Source organism: Furipterus horrens, unplaced genomic scaffold (assembly GCF_987537825.1).
Source record: "Furipterus horrens unplaced genomic scaffold, mFurHor1.1.pri manual_scaffold_9, whole genome shotgun sequence".
NCBI classification, from domain to species: Eukaryota; Metazoa; Chordata; class Mammalia; order Chiroptera; family Furipteridae; genus Furipterus; species Furipterus horrens.
Genome location: NW_028327179.1, coordinates 14,963,936 through 14,987,900, shown reverse-complemented (window position 1 = coordinate 14,987,900; position 23,965 = coordinate 14,963,936). Strand labels below are relative to the sequence as shown.

At 37.1% G+C, this 23,965-nt stretch overlaps 1 long non-coding RNA gene and 1 pseudogene across 1 annotated transcript in view; one reads left to right on the top strand and one right to left on the bottom strand.

Annotated features, from left to right (window-relative positions):
• LOC150001337 (uncharacterized) overlaps positions 1-23,965 on the bottom strand; it is a 76,670-nt gene that overhangs the window by 4,305 nt on the left and 48,400 nt on the right. The window lies entirely within an intron of this gene.
• LOC150001339 (nucleoporin NUP42 pseudogene) lies at positions 3,084-3,641 on the top strand (annotated as a pseudogene).

The window sequence follows — 23,965 nt, the reverse complement described above, 5'->3', positions numbered from 1 at the left end:
CTCTCACTCGCGCCCCCAACTGGGGACCTGACGTGCAACCTAGTCATGTGCCCTGAGTGGGAATCCAACCAGCAACACTTGGTTCGCAGGCCAATGCTCAGTCCCACCGAGCTTCGCCAAATTCTTAAAGCCAATAAATAATATTCACTTTTAATTTTTGCCAGTCTGATGAGTAAAGGCTTTTATCTTAATTTTCAGTTGTATTTTTAAATTGCACTTTTTTACTTCATTTATTTATTGGCTATTTGAAATTTTTGTGAGTTGGCTGTTTGTTGTTTTTGCTCATATTAACTTATTCTTCTCAGTGATTTGTAAAAACTCTTAATATGTTAACATTAGTTCTTCTCCTGTCATGTCGCCATTCTGGTTTTCCCAGCTTATCATCTGCGTTTTAATTTTGCTTATTATAGTTTGACATAGAGAGTATTTTTCTACATAGAAATTTGAATGTATACGTAGTCAACTTTCTTTTTCTGTTAGTTCTTCCTCTCCATTTATATTTAGAAAAAGAATTTCCCCTTCAAAGATAATAACCAACTACATTTTATTCTAATTTTTTCCTTATGATTATGAAAATTTTCTAATATCAACATTAGTGCACTTTCTTGTCTCGCCCCTTTAGCTTTACTATTCTATCAAAAATATTGGCATTTATTTTAAAGATTCCAATTGATTTCTCACTTCAGGTTTCACTGACATTTCACCAGAGGAGCTGAGACTTGAATACCATAACTGCTTAGCCAGCAACAACTTACAGAGTTATGTAAGTTTGTTTCCTATTCATCTACCTCAATAACAGATTAGCTGTGAATTACTACCTTCTCCATATTTAGAGGCTTGCTTGTTTTGGTAAAGTGGGTGAGGACTACAGTTTTTTCAAGACAAGGCTATTTTTATTTTCTAAATTACTTTATTTGAAATTGATTGGTTATCTAAAATGGTGATAATATATTTTGACTGTACTAACTAGGAATGTCATTATTTTATTACAAATTATCCAACAATCAGTCCCAGAAATCAAACCCTTTCATCAGTTGGCAAACATTTATAGAGCATCTCTTAGGTGCAGATACTGTGGTGAATGTTAGAAAAATAAAGTTAAATAAAGCAGTCGATTATATAGATTAACATTCTCACATGTCAAATATCAAAAATTAAAAAGCTCAGCTTGAGGAAGTTTGTGCTAAAGGAAATGACAAACTCTTTTGTTGTTGTCTACAGTCATGATCATGCGTTTTAACTGGCACACACGCTCTTCTCCCACCCAAATACAACTAACTGTGTGCCGCCAGGTACTTGTGCTTCTGAACCGGGTGATTCAAGGAGCTGGAGAACAGGCAGAGGGGACTAGAGCTGGAATATCTTTGGCAAACAGGGGCGGGTCAATGCGAACTTTACAAGTGATGGGCCGTAAAAATGTTTCATAAACTTTCTGTAATTTTGGCAAAGATGTGAAGTTGTTTGAGAGATTAAAATAAACACTCGATATTGACTCATCATTTTTCTGTCTTCTCTCTCCAGCTAAATTCCATCCAACAGTTAATAAATCAGTGGAGGAATAGGGTAAATGAACTGAAAAGTCTAAGCACAGCACCTAAAACAGGTTTGGTGAGTACCTGAAAGTTTGCTGAAGGGAAGTGTCTCTCTTATGTATTGCTTTTTTTGCAAGAATTTTACTTTCAAGTTGGAAAGCAAACTTAAAATTTTCTGTCAAGCCCTGGCTGGTATGGATGTTTCTCTCCCTCTCTTTCTCCCTCCGTTCCTCTCTCTCTAAAAGTAAATAAATAAAATCTTTAAGAAAAAATGTAGATCGGCCTATAGATACTGAAATGTATTATTAAAAATTATTTTTCTCATTTTAATATGTATTCATTGAAATTTAGAAAACAAAAATTTTTAAAGATTTTATTTACTTTTTAGAGAGAGGAGAAGGGAGAGAAACATCAGTGTGCAAGAGAGAGATTGGTCAGTTGCCTCTTACATGCCCCCTACCTGGGTATCTGGCCCACAATCGAGGCACGTGCCCTGACCAGGAATCGAACCGGCAACCATTTGGTTTTCAGGCTGGCACTCAATCCACTGAGCCACACTAGCCAGGGCTAGGAAAAATTTAAAAGCGTAACTAAAATTAAAACCATAATTCATCAGCAATTGACTCTTAATCTTTGAGGTTGGTGTACTTTTTTCTGTCTGTATTCATATTGTGGGCATTTTTCTATGTTAAACATTTCACGTTTTTAAGTACATATTTTAAATTTTAAATTTGGCTCTAAAGTACATATATAGAAAGGTACTTGAGAATTATTCATCAAGTACTTTATTATTTGCCCTTTCTTATAGCTCTCTGATATAAAGAATGGAATAAATCAAGCAACCTCTACGTTTGGATTTGGGAGTAGGCAAACAGCAGCATTTGGGCCACCAGGTAAGTGATAAAGTAATGCAGGACTTCACTGATTTTGAAAAATAGGATTTTATAGGTTTCAAGTTGTAAAACCTGAAGGTATGTTAAGCACCATTTTAAGTCAGCCTTGCAAATTCTACAGCCTTCCATAATGGAGCTTGAGAGAATTTGATTCATCAAGCCTTAGTGAAAGGGGGGCCAGAATGGGCTGGGCTGTTCTTTGAAAGGCCCTATGGCTCAAGCTTTAGAAGTATATTTTAGGAGTGGCTTTTCAAGACTTTTATAGCTGTGGTAGCAGCACCTTTGAGGACTTTCTTGTCACTGTATAACAGCATAGTGTCCTCCGCAAGTGACAGCTCCAGTGAGATGGGGGGCGGGGCGTGGACAAGCCAGAAGTGTCAGAGCACTCGCTAATCTCTGAGGCTTTTCAAAGCCGCCTCATTGAGTGAAGGTAAATCACGGGGCAAGTGAGGTCGGTGTAGCAGGAAGACAGTGGGTTTGTTCTAGCTTCTCGTTTTTACTTTTCTCCCTTGTAATCTCTTTCCAACATCCAAACGTGGCGGGAATAAGGGGAAAATGAGGGGGGGAAAAGTGGGGATTAACATGGCCACATTTCTGACTGTAATAGGTTTTTTTTTCTTTTCCTGGTTTATTTGTAGGTTTTCCAGTGAATAAGAGCATGAGTGATAATGCTCAAAATTTTAGTTTTAAAACAAGCTCTGGATTTGCCAGTGCCCCTTCTGGAAGCCCTTCTGTGTTCGGGAACACGCCCGCATTTGGAGCTGTTCCCTTTCCCGGTCCTGCCGTCACTACTCCTACTCCGGTGCCTGGATTTGGGAAACCTGAAATCACATCTGCTGCTTCGTTTTCATTCAAAACCCCAGCAGCTGCAGGTTTTGGCTCGCCTGGGTTTCCAGGCTTCCCAGCTCCCATGGCAGCAGGCCCTGCTGGAGCTGCGGGGGCCCCAGCCGTCACAAACAGCAGGTCGGTGGCTGGCTTTGGAAATCCAGGCTCACAATCTCACACTACTGTTTCCAAGTCATTCAGTGACAGTTTTGCAAATAGCAGCACATCTACCTCTCTTCCTGTCTCAAATAGTAGCATGACAACAGTTAACGAATTATTCACGCCCAAGCATCAACTAACGGCAGAAGAACTAGAGCAGTTTCAGTCCAAGAAATTTACTCTGGGGAAAATTCCACTGAAGCCACCACCTGTGGAATTTCTGAATATCTGAAAGAACAATTTTAAATAAAGAATGACTTATGAAATTATTTTGAGTGGTTCATATAAAAGAGCAGATACATACACGTGTGTATCATATATAAATATTTATTTATAAGGAATAGAGCTTTCAATAATAAACTGAGGAGTTTGAAATCCATCATTTTTTCTTAAGCTTGACTATTTTTTTTTTCCTGTGGCCTAAAGTTTAATAATTATTTTTAACACACCTACTCCCTGGCGCAGGGGGAGGGACAAGAAGCAGGGGTGCCAAAAACATTTACTTTATCCTTACACAAATGCACCCCACCACACAGCGGCACAGAGGCTTCCCAGCCCGTGGCCGGCGGGCGGGCGCCTCGTTTGGGTGCTTCCACCCGCAGTCCTGGCGGGCGCTCCAGGCACCCACGGCCCAGCCTGCCTCCGTCTGCGGCCGCGTTTCTTATTCTTTCTCTTTGACAGAAACCAAAACAGTCGTAGCAGCTACAGGACACTGGAGAGAGATGCAGAGGGCACGGGGTGTCGGAGGGCCCCCCGCAGGGAGCTTATCCAGGCTGGGGGCGGCGGAGTGGGGGGCGCTTGCCCTGGCTGGACACAAAGCTTTTCTCGCCGCAGGGCTCCTCCCACCCACATGCGGCGTGCTGGCGCCTGAGCCCAGGGTCTGGCCCCGAGTGCCCACTCCGTGCACTGGGCTTCTCTCCGTTCAGTCTCGGGGCACAGGTAAGGGGCGGGTCATTCCCAGGGAGGCTACAGGCCCGGGCATCAAAGAGCCAAAATGCCCAAAGTGAGGGTGTCCAGGGAGAGAAGAAGACCCCACAGTGGGGCGTGGGGGCTCCGTCCACTGAGCTGGGCTGAGAGCTTTGGCCCCCTCTGTACACCTCTGTGCTCTGTCGGAAACCCCTCTTTATAGAGGAGGAAACGGGCCCAGAGGAGGAGTTGCCAGCCGGGTGAGGCCAGACTTGAACCCAGGTCTCAGAGGGTCCTGGGCTGCGCCCAACCTGATGCTTCACGCAGCAGAGTGAGGCCCCGGGGGATGCCAGTGCTGGGCAGACCCAGGACACCGCTCCCAGGCTGGGCAGCAGGGACCTAGAATACCTGGGGGACAGTGGGAGCCCCCCCTACAGAGCCTCATCCTTGTAGCAGCTACAGACACCCAGTTTTCAAGGCCAGCTCAAGTGTCACCTCCTCCTTGAAGCCCTCTGCAGTCACTCTGCAGTCACCCTACCCCCAGGAATCCAAACAAGGGCATCTGAGGACAAGCACCAGCCCCAAACACGGGGACAGCGAACGCCACAGCTGCTCCAGTTCCTACTGGTTCAGCTGGGAACTCCTGGGTGGGGAGGGGGGGGGGGCGGAAGCAGCGGAGAGAAGCCTTCCAGCAGGCGACCCGACCCGGGTCACCCTCTGAGACAGAGGCAGGGCTACCGCCTGCCGCCCTTGGCTCTCCACTCCTTGGCCAATGGCCATCCATCCTCCATCCTCCCTCACCGACCACAGCGTCCCAGGGGCAAAAGGGAAAATGCACAGTGGGAGGGGCTGGGGCAGGAGGGAGGGCCCCTCCGTGTGCTGGCAGCCACCCTGTCTTGCTCAGGGCACCGCTGGACAGCCAGGACAGGGGCGGCTGCTGCCCCCGTGCCAGGGCACTTGGAGCCCGTGAGACTGGAGGAGAAAGCCTTGCTCTTCCTATTTCCTGCGGGAGGAGCAGCGCTGGATACAAATGGAGACACAGTTACAGACCAGACTGGGATGGTGTCTGGGAGGGACCCAGGGGACCAGCACACCTTCCAGGCCTCCTAAGGCCCACTGCTGGCTCTGCGTAGCTCACAGGCTGAGAGGTTTTCACATATTTAAATGTGAAATGAGAACGAGGGTCCGACTATGAAACTCCAACGGATCAGTCGTACAGAGATCCATTCAGAGTTCTAGATAGAACAATGGATATGATGACGCAAAGCGAGAAATGCTGATTGAAACGGTTTTAGATTCCACACTGTATCTAGCTTCTAAGAAACTACCTCTTATTGAATTTTGTAAAAAACAAATTTATTCACAGATATAATCCCCATATATACTATCAAAACATTCCAGGTGTATAGTTCAGTGGCTTTCAGTACATCCACAGACATGTGAAACCACATCCACAGTCAGTTTTATCACATTTTAATCACCACAAATAGAAATCTTGTACTCTTCAGCTATCATTTTTCTCTTCTCCCATACAGTCCAGCAACCACTTATTAGTGTCTATAAATTTGCCTACTGTGACATTTCACACAAATGGAACCATGCAATATGTGACCTTTTGTATCTGGCGTTTTAAACTTATTACACTGTTTCTAAAATTCATTTATGTTGTATCATGTGTCAGTACTTCATTTCCTTTTATGGTCAAATAATATCCCATTGTGTGGACATACCACATTTTGTTTATCCATTCCCACATTTAATGGGTATCTGGGTTGTTCCTCACTTTCAGTAATGAATAATGCTGCTACAAACATTCATGTATAAGTTTTGTGTGGACAAGTCTTTTCATTTCTCTTGTGTATATCCCTAGAAGTGGAATTGCTAGATCATGTGTTAGCTCTTAGTATAATTATTTTAGGAACTGCCAGACTGCTTTCCAAAAGTGGCTGCCTCATTTCAGATTCCCACAGTTTCTGAGGGTTCCAATATCTTTACAGGCTCACTGACTCTTGGTAAGAGTCTTTTTGGATTATAGCTATCCAAATGGATATGAACTAGTATCTTGTAATTTTAAATTAATTTCCCTGATGACTAATGACGTCAATATTTTTTTCAGGTGTTTTCTGGCCATTTCTATATCTTATTTGGAGACATGTCCTTTTGGGTATTTTGTTCATTTTTAATTTTTGTTAGTTTTTATGATTTAGTTGTAAGAGTTATATAGTGTAGACACAAGTCCCTTATCAGATAGATGATCTGCAAAATTTTTCTCCCATTTTGGGGGTTGTCTTTTCACTTTATTGCTAGTGTCCTTTGAAGCAAAAAAAAAAAAAGAGGTTTTAATTTTGGTGAAATTTGATTTTTTGTTTTTCTTGTGTTGCTAAGCCTTTGCTATCATATATAAAAATCTATACAAACCCAAAGATATGCAGCATTATCCCTATTTTTTTCTCTAAGAATATTATGCTGTTTATTTTACATTAGGTCTTTGATTCATTTTGAGTTAATTTTTATATGATATGAGGTAGGGTCCAATTTCATTCCTTTGCATGTGGCTGTTCACTTGTCTCGGCACTATTTGTTGAAAAGGCCCTTCTTTCTTTTACCGACTGATCTTGGCATTCTTGTTAAATATCAGTTGATCATAAACACATGGGTTTATTTCTGAACTCTCAATTCTATTCCATTGATCTATATATCTACCTTATACTAGTACCACAGTCTTTACGTCTGTTGCTTTGCAGTAAGTTTTGAACTCAGAGAGTGTGAGTCTTCCAACTCCGTTTTGCTTTTTCAAGATTGTTTTGGCTATTTTGGATCCTTTATAATTTCATATGAATATTAGAATCAGTTTGTTGATTTTTTTTACAAAGAAACCATCTGTGATTCTTACAGGAATTGAGTTGAATTTGGAGAGTATTGTCATCTTAAAATTCTAAGTTTTCCAAATCTGTCCTCTTTCCAAACATTATTTTTATTGAATTTTAAAATAGAATTTTCCTTTTCCTCCAAATGTTATAGGAAAAGAACTAAATTGGAAGTATTAACAACATTGAATCAGTGATCTGGACAATTCAAAAATAACGTAAAGGGAAAGAGCAACAAGGCAAGCGAATGAATAGAGTTTTAGAAAGGAAAACAGGCTTCTATGCCTCTGTTCTCACCCATAAGAGATTTCTCCCTCTATACATTTTAAAAATCTGCATGTTAATGAGGAACAGAGGTTACTCCAACATTTCATTTATCAAAATTAGAAATATAAGAATGGAGTTCCCCAGAGTTTAGGCCCTAACTCTTCATTGATTGGGATAAAATATGAATTACAAGATCCCTTTTCAAAAGAGTATAGTAGAGGAAATTTTGCTAAAAAAAAACTTTCAGGAAAAAGATTCCAGAGGAATAAAGAAGAGATAAGAAAGCAACTTGAAAGAGATGAAAAGAAACAAAAGGGTACTATGTTTTATCCTTTCATAATTTGTAGATTTTAGACCATAAGCTAGAGAGAGAAATAATTCTTAAAAGCTAGCTTGACATTAAAGTAAGGCAAAATAAAGAATAGAGACTAACCTACATAAAATTATTTCAGGTATAGTAGGAGCTCTCCTGAAAACAGTTCACTTATAATGTCTGCAATGTTTTTTAATAGGAAAAACAAGCACTATTCATTTCATAATTACTTAGAGGCAAATATAATGCTCATACCCCTTGGGAAGCATGAATATTGAATAAAATTCATACAAGTTTTAATAAAGTAATATCTTTTGATAATTGCAGAGAGATGAAAGATAAGCTCTGCAGTGGAAGGGGGTTCCTGGGCTGAAAGATGAACAGAGGGATCACAGCAGAGTATGAGGTCAGAGGAGTAAACTGGTGAAACACAAACCTCTAGGGCATATCCTACAGAAAACCCTCAGGTTCCTCAAGATACCAAGCGCCATCAAGAAAGAAGTGAACAGCTTCTTTCTGTTTTAATCTCTTATACTTGATTGCAATGTTTGAAAATAACAGAAGAAATGTAAATGGAGATAGTATATGAAGGGTCTCCCTATATACCTTCTCATCTCTTCTCTTACTCACAGAACACACACCGTGTGGCCTCTTGTCATGGAACATATGCAACTACCTTAAGAAAAGGCTGTAAAGTAAACAGGACCTAGGGAAGGAACAAGGGTTTTAAGTTCCTTATTGCCAATAATTTTATATCCGGATCCTTACTAAAGTCCAGCAACAGATGATACATTTTATCACTGGCTTTCAGGAGGAATACTGCTGAGAAAGGAGCTTAACATATGCTCTTTGCCTCGTAATATGTGAGGGACTCACTTGCTGAAATACAGGAAGTATGCTTTAAAGCAATGTTTCCCAACCTTTATTGTCTTTACCTTTATATAAGTTTTTCCCTTACTACGTCCCATTAGACTTAAACATCACACATATGCTATGTATTTGTTGATGTACTGTATGCTTACCTGTGATTTAAATACAAAAAGAGAGATTTTCTCTCCCCCAAGAACCAATCAATTTTTGCCCCACTGAGGGAGATATTTCTTCCACTGAAAATGCTTGTTTCAAAGATTTATCATTGGGTGTTATTGCACAATGCGGCTTACATTCCCTTTATCCTAATTTGTGCAACTAGAATAGACTGTTAAAATTTGTTTTTATCCTTAAGAAAAAGGCTTAGCACCATATTTTTGAAACTACTGTGGAGAAATCGTTCAGATTAAGCGATTAAACACAATGAGTCAACTGGAGTTTTTCTGGCATGAAGTCAACTGCCAGTATGCTTTCACATCCTTCCCACTACTGCAATTTGAAAGAAAATGTGTGATGCCTTAGAAATAACTTACATAGAATTACTAAGTCATTTGTGTTGCAAATATTTCATACTCTTCATATATCTTGTTTAGAATAAAGAGTTGAAATTTCATAGAATCATAGTAAACCAAAAAGGCTACCTCAAGGATAGAATCACATCACATTTGTATTTTAATCAAATTTACTTAATTGTTCTTCATTGTTATATTTACTTTCCTACATATTTTGAAAATAATTTTAAGACTATATTTTATACAACTTCTCGTGTTGTATTTGAATGCACACACACAAAACACAGACACACAGAAATGTTTCCTTCTCTCTCAGTAAATCATTTTATTCTTCTTACAACCAATCAGAACAGCAAGAAGAAAAGAATCCAAAAGAATGAGGATAGTGTAAGAAGCCTCAGCATACTAACATTCACATCATGGGGGTGCCAAAAGGAGAAGAGAGAGAGAAAGAAATTGGAAACGCATTTGAAAAAGTAATGCAGAAATTTTCCCTAACTTGGTGAAGGAAATAAACATAGAAGACCAGGAAGTGCAGAGTCCCAAATAAGATGAACCCAAAGGGGTCCATGCCAAGACATATCATAATCAAAATGCCAAGGTTTAAATACAAAGAGAGAATCTCCCAAGCAGTAAGAGAAGAGAGTTACTTACAAAGGTGCTCCCATAAGGCAGTCAGCTGATTTCCCAGAAGGAACTTTACAGGCTAGAAGAGACTGGCAAGAAGTATTCAAAGTGATGAAAAGCAAGGACATACAACCAAGATCACTCTATCCAGGAAAGCCATAATTTAGAATCAAAGAACAGAGAAGTAGCTTCCCAGACAAGAGAAAGCTAAAGTAATTTATCACCCTCAAACCAGTATTACATGAAATGTTAAAGGTTCTTCATGAGAAGAAGGAGAAGGAGAAGGAGAAGGGGAAGAGGAAGAGGAAGGAAAAATATGAACAATAAAATGGCAATAAAGACATATTCATTAACAATTGAATCTGAAAAACAAAATAAACAAATAGAACAGGAACAGAATTATAGACAAAATATATGCAAGACCCGTAGACATGGACAAAAAGTGTGGGGATTGCCTGAGGGAATGGAGGAGGGCGCTGAGTAGAAGGGGAAAAAAGGGAAAACATTGAGACAACCGTAATAGCATAAACAATAAAATGTAATTTAAAAAAAAAGAAAAGAAATAATAGCCCTTGCTTTCAGTACAATATATAAACTATGCCCTTTACCGTGTATAATAACAAGTTGTTACCCACAGCTTTTCTTTGAAAGGGAAGAAGTAGGAAGCCAGCAATTTCTGTTCAACACTGCTCGCCCTATTCATTTAGAATGTGTCTCTCACTGGCTTCAGGGTCAAAGTACACAGCTTTATGCCTTCATGGTGTATTTCTTCATGTTTTTTGAAAATACTAGAAATAAACTGGATAGGAACCATCAATACGAATAAAACTGTACAAAATCCATATCTAAAACTTGAAAGAGAAAAAACCTTGAATACACACCAATGAAATTATCAATTTTTTAAATTGCCATCTACGATAGAATCAAAGCAGGCACTCAAGTATAACATAAGAGCTTGGGATTTTGTCAAGCATGGCTGGAACTCCAGCCCTTCTACTCACTAGCTATGTGACCTTGGAGAAGTTTACTTAACTTTTCTAGCCTTGATGCAAATTATATACCACTGAGTTAATAATAACACTGGCCTCAAATGGTGGCTTTGAGGACTGCAGAGCATAAGTGGCCAGAAAAGTGGCCAGCATATTTCAAGCATCCATAAAGGATTAATATTGTTAATCTATTTCTCCTGGTCGTCTTTGTTTTTCCCCAACAGCACCTAACACAGAGCTTGTACGTTAGTACAACAGTAAATAGGAAATACGTGTGTTAATGAATTAATGAATGTAATTATGATAAAACTATATGCAACTCCTTAGAATATGTATAGCTAAATGAAATATTTTCTTCTTTCTTTAATGTTCATTATTGACTACTCTATATGGTGCTGAAAATCTCAAAGTTTGATGGTGATTATCAAAAACGAAAATGATCTAGAGCTCAGATGGCAATTCATGTTTTCAACTAAAATTAAAGTATTGGAATGAGAGTGGAGAAAATTCACAAATAATATAGGTTTCTGTTATGACATTCTACAATTTTAATTTTTGTAAGTGTCATAATCCAGGAAACTGATAAATCAATTGGTTAGTTTTATGTCTTCCTGAAAATAAACAACAGGATCTAAAATGATAATTCAAATAATAATGGACAGATGCATTACTAGGGACCTTTGTGTGGACCCTAAAAGGACCTAAAAGGTAGATCTTAAATTACGTGTCTCTGGTATGGGGGCCTGAGATTCCGCGCATATGGATTCAGTGATGACGATGCTGTCTGCAAACTACAGTTTGAAAAATAAAAACTTACAATCTTAGGATATTCCACATTACTAAGTTGAGAGATAAATAAAATCGTTTTGAGCCACTGAAAAGATATGTTATAATAAGTAATGCAATGTTATCGTCCATTTGCTCTTCAGGGTAAATTTTTAGCTCTTTCTTTCTCTATCATTAACTGTAAAAAAGGGATGCTAAACAAATGGAGATTATAACAGATAAGTAGAGACAAGTGACAACTAACTGTGACTTGCAGATTTAGTTTAGCTTTCAACAACAAGTCTGGTAAAAACCAAAAAGGTGTATTTGAAAAAGATTACTCAAATGTCAGTTTTTGACAAAAACTACAAAAAAGCGGGAAAAATAGGAAAGGGTTGAATATTTAAAAGCATAATATTATAGGCAAATGAAAAAGTGGGAAATTACTTGCAATGTATATAATGAACAATAGGTTAGTTGTCTTAATATATAAAGAGGTCTTAGACACAACAAGTTTTTAGATATAAAGAAGTCCAATTTAAAAAATGGGAAAAGGATTTAAACTTGCCATCAAGAGAAGAATAAATGTATATACATTTTCAAAATATAACCATGCTAGTAATCAAGGGATTACAAATGTAAAATATACCATTTATCAACTGTTAAACTGCGAGACTAAAAATGGTTATTTCCAATGTTATCAAAGATACAGTGAAATAGATACTCTTAACAAAATGTGCTTTGATAATGTTTTAAAACCATTCAGTAATCTGTATCAAGGTCTTTAAAATACTTGTACATTAGGTGTCCACTCAGGAGCATAAAATATTTTCCATTCAAAAGTAGAAAGTTTCTCTTCTTATTTCTTCCTAGACACAAAGAGACTAATTCCTAGCCTTGATATTTTATATAATCTTCTACACTCATGCCTTCTTTGATTTTACTGAAAGCAAAATAGCATTCCCAAAGACTATTGCCTTGAAGAGTCAAGGGATCAGATGATTTGTATGCCTTACTTCATATCCTCTCAGTTCAACATTTTGCTCTGGCCATTGCTCCAGCAACCAGTTGCTTGCGGATGTAACCTGACAACACTGCTTCCTAGCTCTCTGAATGTCTTCTTTTCTGACCTGGAGCTTTTCTGCCACCACCATGTGAAAGGCATCCACTCAGTCTTTCTGAGGCCTGTGCGAGTTTGGATACATGAGAAAATTAACTTCCCATAGGATAACCCTAGGTGAAGGGGTAACAAAAGTACAAATTTTCCACCAAAGCTTCTGAACTACCCACTTCCAGTGTGGAATTCCCAATCTGCCAGCAACAGAAACCCATGCCAATCCCTGCACATAGTCATGCCCTTAGTGGAGTCCAGCCACACTCTCTATGGCAGATTGCTTACATCGGTCATCTTTACCCTGGATGAGGCAGCAATTTTCTCTTGACAGAATTGAAATTATTTCTATAATCATGTTGCATCTGGGGGGTGGGGGGTGGAATGGGTACTAAAAAGAAATTATTACTTTTTACTACAAATCCTTCATATTTTCTGGATTTTTATACCATATACATGTATAAATTATTTTTAAATGGTCACATAAAACTCAATTATTTTCATCATTACTCTGACTTCAGCTATCTATTTACTTCATTTTAAAATACTTCTTAGAATTTTATCATAAATAAACAATTTATTCAATCATTTCTCTATTGTTGCACATTTTTTCCTAATCATTGATATTATAGATTTCATATACTTGTACATATTTCTCTTCCATACACATGTTCTAGCCAAGCTGGTCTGCTCACTAACACACTCTGCATATTCTTATCTATAATCTTTTCTTTTCCATTAACCTGACTTGCCTTTCCCTATCTCTTCTCAACAGCATTTAGTCTAATCCATCTTATAGCCTATTTCCCTTTCAAACCCTGACCCTAAATTTTCTCATTCTTTTATTTCCTATATATTTATTACTTCTCTGTACCTATTTTGCTTCATTGATGAAATAGAAACACCGTCATCAAACCCAGAGACTATTTGTGAACACTAAGTCAAGTTAATATGAGGAAACATGTATAAGTGATTAAACATTACACAAATATAAATTATACCATCCATATTATTATGTAATATATGGTTACATTTAATTATGATTATCTCTTTGTTATTTGTTGCATTAGTCTCACTGTTATATTTATCATATTGTGCATCTTCTGCCTTTTTACTAGATTATCAATGTTCTTAAGAAGAATGTACTGTCATCGATGTCTCTTCCACTAGTACATACAGCTGGCACTTAGCACATGAGAGATCATCAAAAGATGTTGTTGATAGGGCAATAAATGCCATTACATGATTGATTCTAATATTTGGATTTGGAGTTATAAACCTTACTATAAAGAATTTTAAAATTGAGAGATCAGAGTATAAATGAGAGTCCATAACTTGTAGATGAGCTGCATTAAGAGAAATGCACAACCAAAGGGGACATCCCCCTTGCCTGAGTATGCCCCAGTCCACCAAACTCGTATAAATACACATCTTGAAGGAGGCTGTTGAATCAAATACAAAATGCAGTTCAGAGCACAACTTCTCTTTAAATAACCTATAAAGCTCTTAGACACAGTTAATCACATTCTCTGCGACTTATTTCTGTGGCATCTACTTCATTCACAAACTTTGCTTCACCTATTCTTTTGCATATAATTGTTCATTTACATAGTCTTTTCCATGGTTATATGCTGACTCTTTGAGGGCATGATTTTTCATCCTCATATTCCCAGTTCCTGATATAATATCTGTATATTTTATATAATATCATACTAATAGTTGTGGTAAAGTTAGTAATAACAGTACATAAAGATAATATACTACTAAGTATAGAGTTGAAAAAAAGAATTGCATAGTATCTGCTAAATATACATCAACCAATATCTGTCTGAGATACCCTTAGTTACTACCTAATTACTACCTACCGGCTAGTATTCAACCATGATGTATTCATGTATTCAATTGATAGATTGTATTCCTGATGATGCTTTTATTTTTCTGTCTAATGGTGTATTAACATAGCTAATGTTGGCTGTTGAGATTAGAATCAATTAGCACATTAGAACATTGTTTATTGAGCATGGCAAATGTTTGCCTTAACTTCTTTGCTTACTTATCTTAAAAAAAAATTTTTTTTAATGATATTCTAAGGAAGCCTAATAAGAAAAGAAAATTAAATAATTTTGGTCAGAGCAGGAGCATCCTCTGCCCCAATCTCTTGATGTTCAGCTAACTAGTGGGCTTTTATATATACAAACCTTCTTAGATAAAATCGTGGTATGTTCATATGTAGAATTTATTAAAATGCACTTTTTAATAAAATATATACTTATATGTATAATTTATATCTTTACATATAAATATATATCTGAATTAAGATATTTATGTTAGTAAAAAATACTAGCTAAGAAAATACCATAATTAGGAGGTATAGACTATACTAATAAGCACATTAATTTTGGCTAACATAAGAAGTTTGGCTCTAAGTTCTAAGTTCATAATCAATTAAACACTGTATTGTGTGCATTAAGGCAGGATATTGGCAAACTAGTCCTTAAAAGTAGTTTGATGTGGTGCTTTTCCTCTACTAACTTTCCTTTTAGGCTCTGCTCTAAAATACTTCAGTGAATTGCATTCCTGGGCTCACCCACTCTCTGGCTTATGATTGTATCTGGCCCCCCCCAGAAAGGCACTGGCAAGAGATGGAAGAAAGGAAGGAGACAGAATCCAGAGAATATATTCACTTGTCCTGGGATACTGTTTGGTTATGCCTGCACTTTTTTTTTTTTATGGTCCAGTATCTGTCAGAAACTTTATTTCTTTGGCTATTTCCCCAATCAAGTTCTAACACCACCATGCCACTCCTAGTTTCGAGATAATAATACACTGAACGTACACACCAAAATTTCTGGCTCGTATTCAAAATATATTGTAGTTTATCAGTTTAAAACAAATACTGTATCAAGTTTAGAAAAATAAATATTAATACATAGTTATATTGAAAGAAAGAGATGGGATTAAATTGTTCTTATATCAGAAAAGCAATGAACAAAGGCTGTCACTACTGCTAGAGCTAAACTGATGACATCACCAAAAAGGTGTTACACTGAAGGCCATGGTGTCAGCAGTTGTCATAACTGAGGACATAGGATCAACATATGACTAAGAATCATCATCATCTGAGAAACACCAGAAGAGGAAGCAACACATTCATGAGTCAAAGAATTTATACCCATAACATAGAGATAATATGGAAACAAAAAGGAGTTGAAATAAGTATAGTTACTACCTACAAAGAAATAAATAAAAGTAATACACCCATGACACAAAAAAGTAAATAGTTATAAAACAAAATTTTATAGTTGTGGAAAAAGAAATTAGTGATCATAGGAAAACCAATTCATTGAAATCAACTAAAAAAACCTAATCATAGTCTGGTTGAATAACAAAATGAACCTAGCTAAAAAACAAAATAGTTCTCACATATAAAATGTATGCATTCCTCTTGGGGACAATTGCTTAATATTTGCAAATTCAATTCTTGCAGACACTTTATAGGATATAACTATGAAGAACAATGAGTCGGCTCTCTAAAGTACCAAAGAGAAGTGAAGAAGCACAAAGTAAAAATCCAAAAGTTTAAGTTTTTATTTAAATGGAATTTCATAATAAAGTAATAGAAAAAAATTAAGCCAATATTTGAAGTAATATAGCATGATTTTGCATACTGTAAAAGTTAATGCAAACAAAATTAAAACAAATACACAATAAAAGAACAAATAAAACTTCACAGTTGAACATGTTGTGGGTAGCTTCCACATGTTAAGGATAAAGAGACAGTTCGAAAGCTATCAGAGAATAAAACAACACAATAAAGTGAAAAAAATCAGTTTTCATCACTATTTTATCAGGTTGAGTAGATGCATCACATCCATAAATTTTGTCCATTTTCAAAATACTAAGGGGGAGTTCTGCATTAAAATTGCATGCTAACTTGCTTCAAACCAACCTTGCCACCAAGGAAGACTAAGACATGGACAAAATTTAAAGTGGGAAAAAAATACATGTGTTTGAAAATGTGCAGTAAGGCATTAATCATCAGGCTTAGAGTGTGCAAAGCTTTCACATTCAAATGAAAGGACTGTTCCTTAAAAATCCATCTTTTCAAAACATCTTGCATACATGAGGTCTTGGGGCATGCCACATCAGTGTGGTTTATGGTGGAGAACCAGGGCCAAATTGTATTAGTTTGACCTCTGGAGTTGCTGGAAACTAAGTAACTATAAATTCAGCCCCATGGGCAATCAGCTATGCCTACTTGACTGACCCCCAATAAAAGCCTCAAAACCAAGCACAGGTGAGATCACTCTTTGGCAATACTTCATACATTTTGCCATAGGTTGGTGAGAAAGTAAGTCCAATCAATGACTCCAGGGAAAAAAACAACTGGAAGCTAGTGCCTATTTCTCCTTGACTCTGCCCTTTGCGCCTTTTGCCTTTGCTTCAGCTACTCTGTATCCTTTCAGTGTAATAAACCATAACCATGAGTATAGCAGGTCTTTTCAGTTCTCTGAGTCCTTCTAGCAAATCATCAAACCTGAAGGTGGTCTTGGGAACCCTCAACACCGAAGATATCAGAGAGCTTGAAGGTAGTAAAGACAAACAATAGAAAATTCTGAAGGAGATCATGCATAAGTGGGAATTCGATGTATTCTGGAAGTTATATAACAAATCAGTGATTGGAACGATTAACTATTTAATATGTCTGTCTCTCCACATGGCCAAATATATATAATATATATAGAATATATGTGTAAGCATTTTTGCTATTCATTACCTCAAACACAAATTTCAGTTGGAGAAGAGACCTAAGTAAAACAGAAATATCATTTTTTAATAAAGAAAACTGTCTCTAGAATATTAAGGTAAGGAAGTCTTTTTAATATACTCATTTTTAAAGGTAAATTTGGTAAAAGAAAACATTACCAAATGGTGTGACTATTTCAAAAAGACTAATACTCATTTGACAAAAGAGAGCATAAACGAAGTTAACAAGAAGGAGAGAAATTGGGAGAAAAACATATATAAATACAAATAAAATATTATATATCGATAACACAAAACAAGGGAGTATACAACATAAAGAACATTAACAAGGCAACAAGAAAAGTACAGACAACTATACAAAAACTGGAGAAAAACAGAGATAATTCTTCAAAAAATGAAACTCAGTCGACTTGAAAATATATTTTTAAATTATCCAATTGCACTAAATAAGCAAGTGAAATTTGGAAGAACAGTAAGATACCATTCTTTTCTTTTGTCAAATTAGGAAAACAATTGAAATTAATTTCAATGTTGGTTACGTTTCTGGAAACAAACTCTCATAGAGTGATATTATCTACATCGGGGCAGCCAGTTTTCAGGGCAATCTGAGAATGTCTATTAAAGTATGAATGGTGCAGACTCTGTAACTTAGTATTTCTGTTTCTAAACACTTATAGGTTGTTCTCCCTTCATATAACTTGCTCATTCCTCATTCTCCATTGTTGTTTTCTCACTTTTCTGGCCCTGTCAGTTCAGAGTATCCCCAAGCTCAGACTTTGAGCTTCTCCAACTACATTCATTTTCTTAGTTATCTAAAATGTGTGGCTTTAAATGGCATCTGTAGGCAGATGACTTCAAGATAGACCAGCTCACTCTCCTAAACTACAACCTCACACATCCAGTGGCCTGCTCATCAACTACTGTTTTATTAGACAAAAGCCTTCTGTGCCTCTTCAAATTCCTTTGGCCATCTTTTTCTTTAGAGATGCTTTCTAACTTAGGGGCCACACTGCTGCTGTCTTTGCCAGCGCCCTTGCCAAGTTTTCTGAGCTCACTGGAGGGCTTCTCCACCCTCGTGTGCCACAGACCAAGCCCCATCTACTTCTGAACTGCAATGAAAAGAATGAGGTGTGGAATCTCTTTTGCTCATTGACCATCAAGGAACTACCTAATAGCATCCAGAAAAGCATTGCGATTGTATTCCCTTGACTAATGGAAAACGAGAGATGGGAGGAAACCGAACAGGTAAATTCTGTCTTTCTTCTGAACTATTCTGAAGTGCAGTTTTTCTTTGAAAACCTTTCTTAGAAGTCTAAACTTCTGAATAAACACATGTGTTTACTACCTGCTGCATCTCTTCCTGGCTCTGAATGATGCAGCCCTTTTAGTAAACTATTACTTAGTTTGATTTTCATCTGGCTTTACCTCACTTGCTTTCTCCTTCTTATCCTCACGGCCTTGGTCTTGCACTTCCCAAGTCAGCAATTTAATCCTCATCTCGGATTCTGGTTTCCAAATGAGCAGATGCTCCAAACCTGCTCCTCTTTCAGCCTTCTTTATTCCAGTAAATGACAACTTTCAGTTATTTAGCCCCAAGTTCTTAAAGTCATCATTAACTCGTCCCTTTTTTTATGCCTCAACTAATCAATTAGCAAATCCTTTTGGTACTACTTTAAGAATATATCCAGACTCGCACATACTTCACACCTGCACTTCTATTTTCCTGGTCCAGGATACCATTAACTATTGCCTGAATTACTTCAAAACCCTCCTAAGTAAATGAGTGGATAAAAAAAAACCCCCAAAACTGTGGTACATTTATACAATGAAATACTGTGTAGCAGAAAGAAAGAGGGAACTCCTACCTTTTGCGACAACATGCATGGAACTGGAGAGTATTATACTTAGTGAAATAAGCCAAACAGTGAAAGACAAATACCATATGATATCACCTATTACAGTAAACTGATGAACAATGCAAGCAAATGAGCAAGATAGAACCAGAGGCATTTAAACAAGGAACAGACTGACAGCGACCAGGAGGGAGCGGGGAGGGAGAAAAGGGGGAATGTAGGGGAAGGGTCTCGTCAAGGAACTAATATGAATGACCCATGGACATGGACAACAGAATGGGGATTGAATGTGGGAAGCGAGGTAGGCAGGGTAGAGGGGAGCAATGGGGGAAATAATGGGACAACTATAATAGAAAAACAATAAAAATGAGTCAGTATGTAAAAAAAAAAAAAGAACCCTCCTAAGCTCTTCTGCTTTTGCCTTCCTACGATCTATTCCATAAGTGGTAGCTAGTATAATACTCTAAGTACTTGCTGCTTAAAACATTCAGTACCTTTCCATTTCATTCAGAGTAAATGGCAAAATCTTCATAATGGCCTATGTGGTCACATACACACTGTGTCCTTCACCCTTCCCTCAACCTCTTCTTCTACTACTTTCTCCTTCCACTTCTCCATTTCAATCACCTTGCCCTTCTTGATGTTCTTGAAACACATGGGAAATTCTATTGCTTTAAGGTCTTTGTATTCCCTTCCTATAACCATTTACTCCAAAATAGCTTCTTGGCTAATTCCTTATTGCCGACAATATTTTTTTCAAATATAATATTCTCAAAGAGTCCTACCTTGACCACTCTATTTAATACAGAAACTCAAACTCTCACTTTAGTGCTTTTATCCTGTTTACATTATACTGATTTTCTTTGTTTCATAACTTATATTCTCTTCTATTTTTAATTGTTTATTATTTATTGTCAAACTTGTTATAATGCAAACAACATTAAAGTAGAGATTTCTGTCTGTTTCATTCACTGACATATTCTAAGCATTCAGAACAATGTCTTGCAACCCTGACAGGTGTGGCTCAGTGAGTCGGACATAATCCTGCCAAGCAAAAGGTCTCAGGATTGATTCCCAGTCAAGACACATGCCTGGGTTGCAGGTTTGGCCTCAACTGGGGATTCATTTTTCAGGGTATATGAGGCAATGAATCAATGTTTCTCTTCCTCTCTCTCTCCCAGCCCCTCTCTCTAAAAATAAATAAATAAAGTTAAAAAAAAAGAAGAACAATGCCTTGCACTTGGGAAATACTCAATAAAGCATATTTTGATGAGTAATTGCTTACTAAAATATTTTAATAATAGTAAAATTTGAAGGCCATTAGCATTCATAAATAGATTAGATTAATAAAATGCAGTATATTCACATGGAATATTAAAAAGCCAGTAATATGAATGAACCATACTTACACATCTCAATATCAAGAGATCTTCTAAAACAAAACATTGAGTGAAAAAAATCAAGCTGAAAAATAATGTGCAGTGTTAGATTTCCTTTATATAAGACATACATGCTAGGCAAACCACTATGATGAGTGTTTTATGAGTGTGAATGTGCCCATAATCTGCTACATATAAAACTCCTGAAGTTAATGATCAAATGGGACTTCAGCTTTACCTGTAAAGCTTTTGGCTTTGTTTTTAAAGAATACACTTATGTGTTACTGACCACAGGATGTAGTTGCAAATTAAAACATATCTTGAAGACAAAAAGACACCTCTGGCTTGTGTATGAGAAATAAATTTAAGTGAGAGTGAGATGGGACAAAAGTTAATGTGACTTCATGACTTTCTCTTTTCTGCAGCCTGGAAAATGACCTGAGGGTATTAAATTCAAAGGGGGAGGAGACAGATACCACTGCCCTCAAAGTGAAAGGCACCTGAGTCACAGCAGATATGTGGTCAGTCACACATTAGTGGATCCTTCTCCAACTTTTCCTGCCCATACTGATCACTTCCCCTTCTAGATTCCTGAACATACTGTAGATCTCTTTTTGTGTATCCCCATAATATCCAGCATCTTGTTGAATACACGTTAAAAATTCTGTACAGATAAGATTGGGTGTGTTCAGGGTGGTAAAAAAATAAAATAAAACAAGAAAGAAAGAAAAAGAAAATAAAAGAAAGAAAGAAATACCCTTGGAAAATACTTTGCATTTACACTTTATTATATTTGTGTTTTTATAACATATTTAAATAGGTGTTACACTCTACATATTTAAAAATGTAGCTCCCCCCACATAATTATCAACTAGATGTGTTAAATTAACACTAGTTATTTATAACCCTCCTCTTACCTCGGGTCTTTTAAAGAACATGTCTATTATCTGTTTTACGGTAGGGTTAATGGTTAAAGATACAAATTCATAAATTTCTTCAAACAAGAAAGGGACAGAGACACTGCAAAAGAGATCAGAAGGAAGATTGAGGTGACAGGAAGAGGGAAGAGAATCTGAAGGGTTTCAAAGAAAGAGGAAAAGGATCAGGGGTTAGAGGGAACAAATTTTAAAGATTTGTTGTGTTATCTATTATGTAACTCTTCTCTTAGCTGCCCCACAAAACCAGAAGTAAAACTCGGTTTTTGGTCAGAAAAAAACTCTGTACAGTAAATGCTTGTTAAAAAGAGAGACAGTGAGGATGGAAGATGGAATGTGTGAAAGAAAAAGAAGAGAAGAAAAAGAAATCAGTTTAAGCTAACACATCCCCTACTCTAGTCTCTGTACAGTTGTGAATACCTAGTGCTTTTTTTCCCCTCTAAGTAATAAAATCCCATCATTTATGTTGGCAAAGGAGCTCAAACAAATATTAAAATTTAGATGTATCAAACTAAAGGCAATTAGATTCTTGACAGGCATGGGAATGTTATTTGTACATCTTAAGTATCCTTCAAGCTTCTCTTCCTCCCATTTGGAATTTATTTTATATAGAACTGACAGGTTACTCTTCCTAATTATTGCTATCTTTGGGCCACTGCCACCTTTCTGCACAAGGACTTTATAGCATTAATTCTCTACTTCTACTTCTGAATTTATGGTCTACTCTTTAGTCTAACAATATCTTAACAATAATCTAAACTTACTCCCAAATAATATTTTTTCTACAGCTCCCTTAATAAATATCCACTTTGTTCAGAGAGTTTTAACTTTGTCCCTTGTTCTGTTTATGCCTACAGGCTCAGGATAATGCTGCTTTATCTTCCCATAATGCATTATCCCCTCACCCCACCCCCCACTTAAATCTATACTAGTGTAAGGACTTTTCCTTCTTAGTGACTATTGGCCTTTGCAGTGGTGGGATAAATAAAGACAAGGCAGAGATAGGTTTGGTTTCCAGGATTTCAGTAATGTAGTTGTTCTCATGATGACTGTCACCGTCAAGTGCTGTTGTAAGGCATTTGGTGCTATGGCCTAACTATAGCTCAAATACACCCTTATAAGATACATAAAATTAATTTTTCCTCATTGCCATTACAAGTGACACAAGTGAGCCCTCTGTAATTGCCACCAGCATGTCTCATCTATTACAGAGTCAGCATTAGTCATTCAAAGCATTTATTCATCGACATATTTTATATGTCAGGTGATCTTCAAGGTACAAAGATTTAATGGTAATCAAGATAAACTTGATTCCTGCCCTTTTAGAGCATAAATTTCAGTGGAAAGAAACAAAAAAATCAATACATAAAGAAGATAATTTCAAGGCTATAAGTGCTATCACATAAACAGAATGCTATGGCAGTAAATTGTAAAAAAAAGAAACAACTATAGATTGAGTCATCAGGGCAGATTTTCTGATGTTGTGCGATGTGAATTAAACCCTGATAAAGGTGCAGTATTTCAAGAGCGTGGGAAAGAGTATTCCAGGTAGTGGGATCAACAGAAACAAGAATCCTGAGTTTGGAAGGACATTGGTATCTGGATCATCAGAGGGTTCAGTGAGGTTGCAGTGTAGTGAGGAAGGGGGAAAATGGTACAAGTTGATGTAGAAAAGAAGACAGAAACCAATCATTCAGGACCTCGTGGATCAAGGTATGGAATTTTCATTCTATTGAAAGTAAAATAGGAGGCCATTGGAGGATTTTAGTAGGGGCTTAACATCTGATTTCCATGTCAAGACTGATCTTTTTTCTCAATGGAAAAGGAAGAAGGAAGAAGATGGCATATCAATTCCACTGTTGCTCCTACTTCAGAGACAGGTTCTGGAAAAACATTATGCATTCTGGATAAAGGGGCTTGTAGTATCTGCTAATAATCATTAAAATGATTCTAGGTAGACCTCTGTTCCCCTGACATATTACCACTAAAGGTCTTGCCTGCAGAGTATTCCACATCTGACATCAGTAGATCAAATGACTACCAAACATTCCAAAGTTCTACAAAAAAGTAGGTAAAGCTGAAAGGAAAAAAATCTAAGATAGAGGAAGTTCCAATTACTACTGGGTGAACCAGCTTATTGAACAAGACAATAAAAAGGCTAAGAAAAGTAAAAAAGGCCAAAAAGCCTGATTAAAAAGATACTAACCAGAGCAACTCTGTATTTAAGTAGAGAAATTAGCATAACTTCCCCAATTCTGATTTACCCTCTTTCAATAATAGAGATCTCCTTTGTTCTTTAAGATTAAAGTTAAGTTCCACATCTTATATGAATATTTATCTTACGTTTACCAACACTTTCATAGAGTGTAATGTTGTGTTATTCTTAAAATGTGTT